The 9,241-nt window shown below is 33.5% G+C and overlaps 1 pseudogene; it reads right to left on the reverse strand.

Moving 5' to 3' along the window:
• Nucleotides 1-5,036: 5,036 nt before the first annotated feature.
• LOC105627881 lies at nt 5,037-8,913 on the reverse strand (annotated as a pseudogene).
• Between the last annotated feature and the right edge of the window lie 328 nt (nt 8,914-9,241).

Genomic DNA, 9,241 nt, shown 5'->3' on the forward strand with positions numbered 1-9,241 from the left:
AAACGTTTTAAAAAGTTAAAGAAGAAGTAAATTTAAATTAATAAACGTAAAATTTAACTTACTACTAGTCTACTAATATTACTTTAAACTTAAGTAACGTACTACTCTCTCTCTCTCTCTCTCTCTCTCTCTCTCTCTCTTATCTCTTCTTAATTAACCTTTTTATAAAATTGTAATTCGAATTATTTAACTTTTTTGTATTCACTGTATGTGATGAGTCAGTAAAGAAACAAGTCAAACAGTAAGCTGTTTACGTATCTGTTTCCGCAGAAGACAATAGAGAATGCAAAGAGACCAATAATGCTCGATTTGCTTCTTTGTTGTCTTAGCGTATTTGCAGCGTAGCTGCGAGCTATCATTTTATATTCTATCTACGTTAGATAGATATCGCCAATGGACGCACTCGATTGTTCACAAATATTTGCAGTTGCAATAATAAGCGCGAGTAAATTAGTTTTTAGTGCGATTTATCAGCGCGTTATCCATGAGAGTTGTACCACAAGTCGATTCGAGCTAAATGGAATGTCTCGAGAAATCGAAGCGTTCACGAATAAAAAAAAAGTGCAATAATAGAAGCGAACAGAAGTATTTACTTTCCTCGTCTAAACTTGTTTATATCGGTTTGTGGATCGCGGACCCTCTGAAAAGAGATCCTAATAAATCAGTGGCCGAATTAAATGAGGGACATTTTCTTTTAAGGATAAGCGTGTTTGTAGAAATTCTTTCGACACATTAGTTATACATTTTACAAGTAATCAAGTATTCTAATTAAAGGCATTTTTTTTAAATCAAATTGTTTTGATAATTTAAGTTTCAATAATAGAAGTAAAAAATATTAGGAGTAAAAAAAATATAAAACAATATAAGAAAACAGTTTATTAAATAAATTGTAAATTTTTTTACAATAAAATATTTAATATTATTTAAATAATTCTAAAGAATTTAGAATATAGAATTCTGAAGAAACAGCATTAAATTGAATTTTAATTTTACAGAAAAATAGCATTAATTTTGATTTATAGGTAAAGAACCATTCATTAAATATACTACACTAATTAATTAAACACAATGCGTACAGCGATAATTATGTACAGTGTATTATAATGATCGAATGAAGATTAAGAATAATCGAGTCAAATTAATTAATTTACTTATAGTTATAATTAGAATCGCAATTCAGTGTACGATTTGCACATATGGCTGCTTCGTACACAAATCTGTTGATTACTAACTGCACAATTAATTATTAATTCGATGACTGAAGTAGCTTATTGAGATAGTATCAACATGAACAATTAACGTGCCTCAATCTATGGATACAGCGAAGTGAAATTCGTGATTAATCAGTTAGGAGAGTTGCAGTTCTCTCGTCGGATTGCATTAATAAAGATGGTACACTTAAGAACCATTACAACAGCCCCGCTTAGCCTACATTAGAAACAATAACATCATAGAAGAAAATACTTGAAAACAAAGCGATTAAAAAGGCAATTTAAAAAAATTAAATACAAAATTAAACACAACCTTTTTAAGATCTAATATTGTGACATTTATTTGTTTATAAGTAATTTATAATTTATAATTTTGAAGATGTGCAAAAAAACATTTTCGTGACAATACATATAAATAAGTTGGTGACATATTAAATTTTAAATGGAAGTTACGTGGAGTTATCTATTAACAATAAGCGAAATTATGATTTTATGAGCGAGCTGTCAGAACTGCGTCAGGGGTTTCGAGATCGTTCACGTTCGACCCAATTGCCATATCGATTTGACATGGAATAACCTCCATGATCACGATCTTCTGTGTGATAACAATGGTCGCTATCTAAAAGTAGTCGTATGAAATCTCAAACAGGAAATGTGTCTAGATCACATTTTTCGATCCTTTCTTCGCATGAGATAATATAATTTTTCCTATACGTATATTCCCGTTCGCGACGTGCAGCATAACGTTCAATGATAATATCCATAAAAGTGATCAGTATATACTAATAAAACTGTTGACTAATCAAAGCGAGCTGGCGACAACCTATTAAAGTGGTGTACAACCTATTAAAAGTAATGTTCTCCAACTCGTTCGTGGTAAACGCAAACGGCGGGAGCAGATAACCGTAAAATGTCAATAAATTAATAAGTCGATCCGCCTTCTCTTTTTCTTTTTAAAGAACAGGCTGGCAAAGAGAAGAGGGAGAGACGGGGCGGGAAAATGACAGAAAAAGAGAGAAGCGAGGCTTTTACGGGACAAATTGTAACCGCGTGAAGACGCTCGAAAGCTCGCTCGGTTGAACTTGCAGCCTATTCTCGTAGCAGCCGTTTGCTAATTCATGCGAGGATACTTCGTCGCAACTCTTATTCGTTCCACTCAGTAAATTGCTAAGCGAATTACTCGCCCTTTTGATGAAAGCGAAATATTGCTCGGCTGCGCGTTCGATTAGCGCTTGGTCGACCTTATCTAAGTTATCCCTTAGGTGCCCTCAGGCGTCCAGGTGTGTCTTTATACCTCTCACACTCCATTTCTCGATCAACCACGAATACACGTGGTCCGCCCCCCCCCCTCTCCCCTCTCCCTCTTATGTTATTCTCTCGCGCCATCACCTCCCCCTCTCTCGCGGCACCTCTTTTTCTCTCTTAACGAGGCTTTATAACCACGCGCTCGCGAGCCCTTTGCGATTCCGAGCGTTTCTCGGCTCTACTGATATTCACGGGGAATTTAACTCGCGCGTGTTTACGTGGAATAGCTGCTTTGACCAACGAGCACCGTTATTGGATGCCATAGAATCGTTCGCCATTCACGTAAACGGAAACGCGGCGCATCGTTCCTGTAGTTGAAAAATGAAAGCAGGCGGGAGTGCGAAATAAATCGAGATGCTAAAATGCAAATTAAGCTTTCGCAATGCAACGACTACTCCATTTCCACCCGTCCTACGCGCCCTCTAGGGTTTTCAGTTTCTTTATATACTTCTTGATGTTCCACTTTAAGTCCTCCATTATGCTCCAAGTAGAATCGACCTCGTTTTATCCTATCGTCCTATTCAACTGATGCGGTTGACGCTTCCCAGTGTAAATAGCACAAACGGTTTCCCTCCCGATACGAGAATTTATTCGCCAAGCGGTGCTTTCTAATAATCAAGATTATTATCGATGGGAAATTGGATAATTAAACGGTGCCTGCATCTTCGTCGCAGATCTACGGTCGATCATCCAAAGCATACATTTCGAACGATCGTCCTGACTGCACAAATCTTTCACGGCTTGTCGATCCTGAGCGCCATTGAGCCTCAATGCCTTTGTTCTTTTTCTCTTCTCATTCTCTCGTTATCCCTTATGCTTTCAAATTGCAATTAATTAAAATAGAAGGTTTCTGTTTCGTTTATCCATTCCAGATACTATCATGGAAGCATCACGGTTTCACGTTCAATGTACGGGCGACGATTTGGACAGGGGATTGTAACCCCGTGGGATCACAGATATCAAACTTTTTAATCCCACGAGAGAATCCCACGGAGAACCGCTGCCGTGTCAGCAGTTTGGAGGGCTATCGTTCTCGTCACGTATGGACGTGACGTTCCGCCGTGTCGCGTCGCGAGTTTCTCCGTTCCTCTAACACATTGGACACATTGAATGCGGATTTTCGTGTAAAAGTCCGATTCCGATATGATTTTCAAATCGTCATCTGCGAATCAGAAAACTGAACAGAATATATTACGCATTTTTTTTTTATTTGTTTGCTGATACCTTTGGCTTGGTACCCAACTTTTGATTCTGCCTAGAAACTTGTAACTTTTGAATTTGCATTTTAACGATAACGTTCTAAATTGGCGCAAAAATTTCGTTCTATTTATCAAATAAACTTGCAAGCACATTTTCAATAAAATTTAAGTAAAATTGCTGTCACGGACTTCGTTATCTTTTTTCATCTATAGATATTCTTCAATTTTTTTTTCAAAGAACGAAACTTTTTAAATTTATTTGATTCAAACTTTGATGATGTATTGAAAAGATGATAAATTTTTTATTAATAATTCATTAATTAATATTAATAATATGATTATTTTGCAACTGAAAATTATTGGTCGTATTACTTTTAAATACAAAAAGAAAGGATTAATGAATCTTTTCAGAATAATTAATATTTTGTCTTTAGCAGAAAAAAATTAATCACGTATTAATAAACAAAAACTTTGGTTCTGTGAAGCTTGGTCATACATTTAAAATAATTAATAATTTAAAAAATAATAATTTTTAATAAAGTAATTTTTATTATATATGTATATTACTAAACAATAACGATTAATGTTATTTATCTTTACAGAAAATAAATAAACTATTTGTTCTCTTTAATAGAATTCAAGAGGAAAACTATTTAATTATAAACGTAAACTTTACACAAAAAAATTTAATAATCATTTTAATATAATTTTGTTTAATAAATGTAGGAATAGTTATCTATAAATGTTATGTATTTATATATTATATCTATGTAAATTGTTATAAAATGTTAAATAAGATATTACAAGATTTTCAACATTTGAATATTAAGTACCTAACTAAATACAGTAAAAAAAAATGCAGTATATAGCTGTAATAGTAGTAAAACTATATTTTTTTCATCTTAGAATTTACAAAACACTTACATGATTTTTATACTTTATTCTTCTTACATAATACCTTAATAAATAAAATTACTTATTTTATTCTAATTTACTTATATTTTGATCTAATTTTATTCCAACTTAATTCTATTCTTAATCTCTCTTTCTATATTTTTTCATCTCCCTGCGTGATATAATCATGAGTAAATTATTTATTACACTTTGCAAAAGTAATTGTTTTTAAAAATTAAAGTAATTAATTAATAAAGTAATTAATAATAAAGTAATTTTTACTTAACAAGAAAAAGAATCGAGAATTCTCTTAATTTCATTTCATTGTTGTCAATTTATTTATTCTATTTTAATTATCATCTATATGAAAGAAACTATTAACGAAATTTTATTGCTGCCTTCGAAACCATCTGAGAAAGTAGTTAAGTTATTCTGTGCTGGATTCCCGCTGCATTCTAAACAATCCAAATAAAAGAAATAAATTCAGAATCGCAATCTTAGAAACCATAAACCCGCAGCGAAACGAACAGTACAGAACGAAATATCTTGCAAGTCTTGTATCAAATATTCTCACCGTATCGTTTCACACCCATCCCGTATTCCGCGGATTCGCCAAAATGTATCCGTGTGCACGAATAAGTTTTTCTCGTTTTTCATGACAGCCGTAACGTCGACATTACTGCGAACCGTTATACGTATGTGGCAACAGAATACACGACGAATCGCCGGCAAAATGAGGCGGAAAGGAAAAACGAGTGCAACGAGAGTAACTGACATCGGCACGCGGTGGTGGGAAGATGGTAGGGATGGGATAAAGACAAAACAACGGGGGCACATAGGGCCGATAGGGCGTGGAGAGCGCAGGCAGCTTCGACGCAAGCGGCGCGAGGCAGGGTGTTAACTGTCCTTTGAGTCTCGTCGGCTGGAACATCTCACCCGTGCAACAACGTCTCACTCGGTCCATGGGCTCTCTCGGGCTATATGGCGGCGTGTATATGGTCGAGCTGCGATGCGGCGAGGCTAGAGCAGCATGGTCGGCTGCCTCGTAAAAAGGCATTTTCGCAGCTCCACTTGCGCCCAAAATGGCGGACGCATCGGCTCTCGGGGGCCGTGTAAGCATCGTGTAACGACATACCTGATTACCCCTAGTGACTAGTGAGCCGAGTGTGTTCCTGCCGACCCCTTTCACCCCCCTCGAGAGCATCGGTATGCCTCGGTAAATCGTTAAAAACGCACCTCGTTGAGCTCCAGCCTCCATATCATCGCTACTGACTGTCCAGTCTTCCGTGGCGTATAATCGCCTGTATTATTAGCGACGTGGTGGCCCTTGCGCAAAACGGAACGACCCTAGGCGCGTCTGTAAATAATACATCATAAGCAGATTGAAGTTTTTTTTATTATATTATCTCGATGTTATTAAAAGCGCCGTAAAGCGGCGTCTACAATAAGATTTTAAAACTTAAGTTTAAGCTTTCAAGTTTTAAGCCGTAAGAAATTTATCAATCATTGGCTTAGTTTACATGCACTTGATACAGATACTAACTATATACTAACTATATACTAACTATATAAACTTTCTATTGAATTTTCTTAATTTCGTGATATGCGTATAAACATGATATATGTATTTAATCATTTTGATGTATATTGTACCAATTTAGTACATCATTCTTTGAATATACTGAAATTAAAATAATTTATTAGAAAATTACTTACATGTATCAAGTATATGATGTAAACTGGACTATAATCGAGTGTTCTCCTTACGATTGTGACTGATCAATTTCTTACTGCTTAATGCTTAAATCTTAGATTTTAAGTTTTATGCCTTAAAATCTCATTGTAGACGCCGCTTAATATAATTGTACGGATGCACAATACGCACATACAGACTCAGAATTTCGTAAAATCAGTTTTGCTGGCGAATTAAAATTTCTTTTTCTATTTGTCTATGATTTGGAAATAGATCGAGTTAATTGAAATTAAATAGGAATTAATTTTACATTACATCGTATGATTGATTACATTATTCTGTTTAATTATTTTGTTTTATTAAAATTATTGAAATTGATAAACCTATTTAAAAATAATTTTTTTTATTTTGCAATTTGTCAGAATCTTTGTCGAATTATACTAAATACATTTATAATCAAAATAGAACAATGCAAAATAGTATAGAGGCTTTACACCACAGCTTATAGATTTAAATAATTAAATTTATTTTATCTTTAGAAGTTGTATTCTATCTATTCACTGATTAATATAGATTTTTTTCTATTACTATTAGTACATATATAGAATTTTCTATTACTATTGATTACAGTTTTATTAATTATAGTTATGTATTATTGCATTCAATAATTGTATTAAGAATATGTAAGTAAATTGAAATTCCTACGGGACATTTTCATTTCTTAAAAAATGTTTTTCTTAAAAACCAATAATATAAAAAACTAAGACAAAAATATTCTATATTTAAAAGTACCTTTAAAAGTTTAAATTTTTGTGGTTTATGGTATCTCATAGTTTCCTTTATATATAATATTTAATATAAATATTATAATTATACATGATGTTTTATTAATTATAGTTATGTATTATTGCATTCAATAATTGTATTAAGAATATGTAAGTAAATTGAAATTCCTTTCCAACTTTCTTCTGTTAGCGTAACGGTTCACACGACTTTTCGGACACTTTTGACAAAAAAAATTGAAAAGTGAATATTTATCTTTTCATATATCAATTATCATTACAACATGCCATAAAAAAATATTAAAAACAATTTTTTTTCACAACAAATCAAAGTCATTAAAAAATTTTTAAATAGCATCATATAATTTGTTCCATAATATTGTGATACATACATACGTATTTATTTAATAAAATATGTAATAAAATCAATTCCACATCAATAAAGGTGACATTTTGATAGTGATTTTAATTCGTCTTGAAGATCCTTACAGTATTATGGAAAAAAATTATATGATGCTATTTAAAAAAATTTTAATGACTTTGATTTTTTATGAAAACAAAAATTTTTTAAATATTTTTGAATTATCTTATTTCGACGATATGCATATAAATACATGATATGTGTATTTAATCATTTTGATGCATATTGTACAAAACAAATAAATATTCACCTTTCAACTTTTTTTTTAAATTGTTTTTTTAAATTGTCGGAAGTATTCGAAAAGTTGTGCGAACTGTTACTCTGAACACCTTGTATATAATTTATATATATATATATATACACGCGCACAAATATTTTATATATTATTTATAATATTCTCTAAATTGAGAATTTATTCGCATTTCATTATCACTGTGTATTGTAGCGTAACTTGAGCTTTTATGTACAGCGATAGTGCAGACTTGCTTACAATGCTGATCGTGGTATCATTTATAATGTACTTGTATATAATTAATGTAAATGTCGTAATGACGCTCACGCTGACATTCACACGATACATAGATAAATATCACGAATTTCCTACCAATATGCGCTTGCAGGAGCACTTTGATGATGTCATAAATATATGTAGATTTAATATCTCTACATATCTATAACTTTAAAAGCAATATTTGCAGAAGACATTAATATTTACAACATGTTCAACACTTTGCATTATGATTTTACATTAAAATGGTACTTTTTTTTAAAACGATATTTTTTTTTCGTAATAAAATTATAAAAATTAAACAGAACAAAACTGCAATCGATACGTATTAACATGAGTAGCTAATCCAGAAAAAGTTCTCGTTAATCGCATGAGTTATGAGTTGCAACTGTGGTCGTCCTTGTTACTACTATGTTGATACATCCGAAGCACGCAGAAGACAAATCACAAGTGCGGATGGGCAGCTTGCCGCACAGTTGTGTAGCACAACTGATACCGAAATCGCGAATTCGTGTCGCGAATTTGTGATCGAAATCATTGCGACACGACAGTACTCGGGCATCGACGCGACACGCCTGCCGCAACTTAATTAATGACGTCGACATCCGCGAATCATCGGATAATTCGCCGAAACGTGGTTTCCGGTCCTCAACATTTCGGCCGGTTACGCAGAGATATCATAAGGTCCAGGCATGCGACCCAGCCGAGTATTGTTCTGTCTCGATCCATCTCCTCATTTCCATTACCGGCGACATCGAGACATTCCTGGGAAATGTTTCCCTGCGATTTATCGTCTGCCCGTACGCCGGATAGGCTCGTGCGCCCGTGGTCAAAGATAATCCCATGCTCGATGCAAACCTTAGGCAAACAACGGTGCATTTCAGGGCTACGGCCCGGCATGTTACCAGGATAAACTGAATGGCGCTGAAATGTGTCGCAACTGTGTTTGCTTGCGTTTTGAGTACAAAATATACAGTAAATCTACCGAAAGGAAGCACTATCTCGCACAACATAGGTCCTTTTAACTTCGAAATGGCAGAGATGAGTGCGGCTGATCCAGCAAATTTCTATTTTTTTTCTTTTTTCGTCGTAGTATTATTTTTCCTGATTTACATAACTGCATCAGGTGAAATCTAATGCTAGAGAGTACTTTATATCCAGTTGCTTTTAGTTTCTCTTTTTCCCTTTATTTTTTTAGTGAATAAACAAAAAATGGAAATCTATTTAG

The sequence above is a fragment of the Atta cephalotes genome (genome assembly GCF_000143395.1).
Source record: "Atta cephalotes unplaced genomic scaffold scaffold00010, whole genome shotgun sequence".
Lineage (NCBI taxonomy): Eukaryota > Metazoa > Arthropoda > Insecta > Hymenoptera > Formicidae > Atta > Atta cephalotes.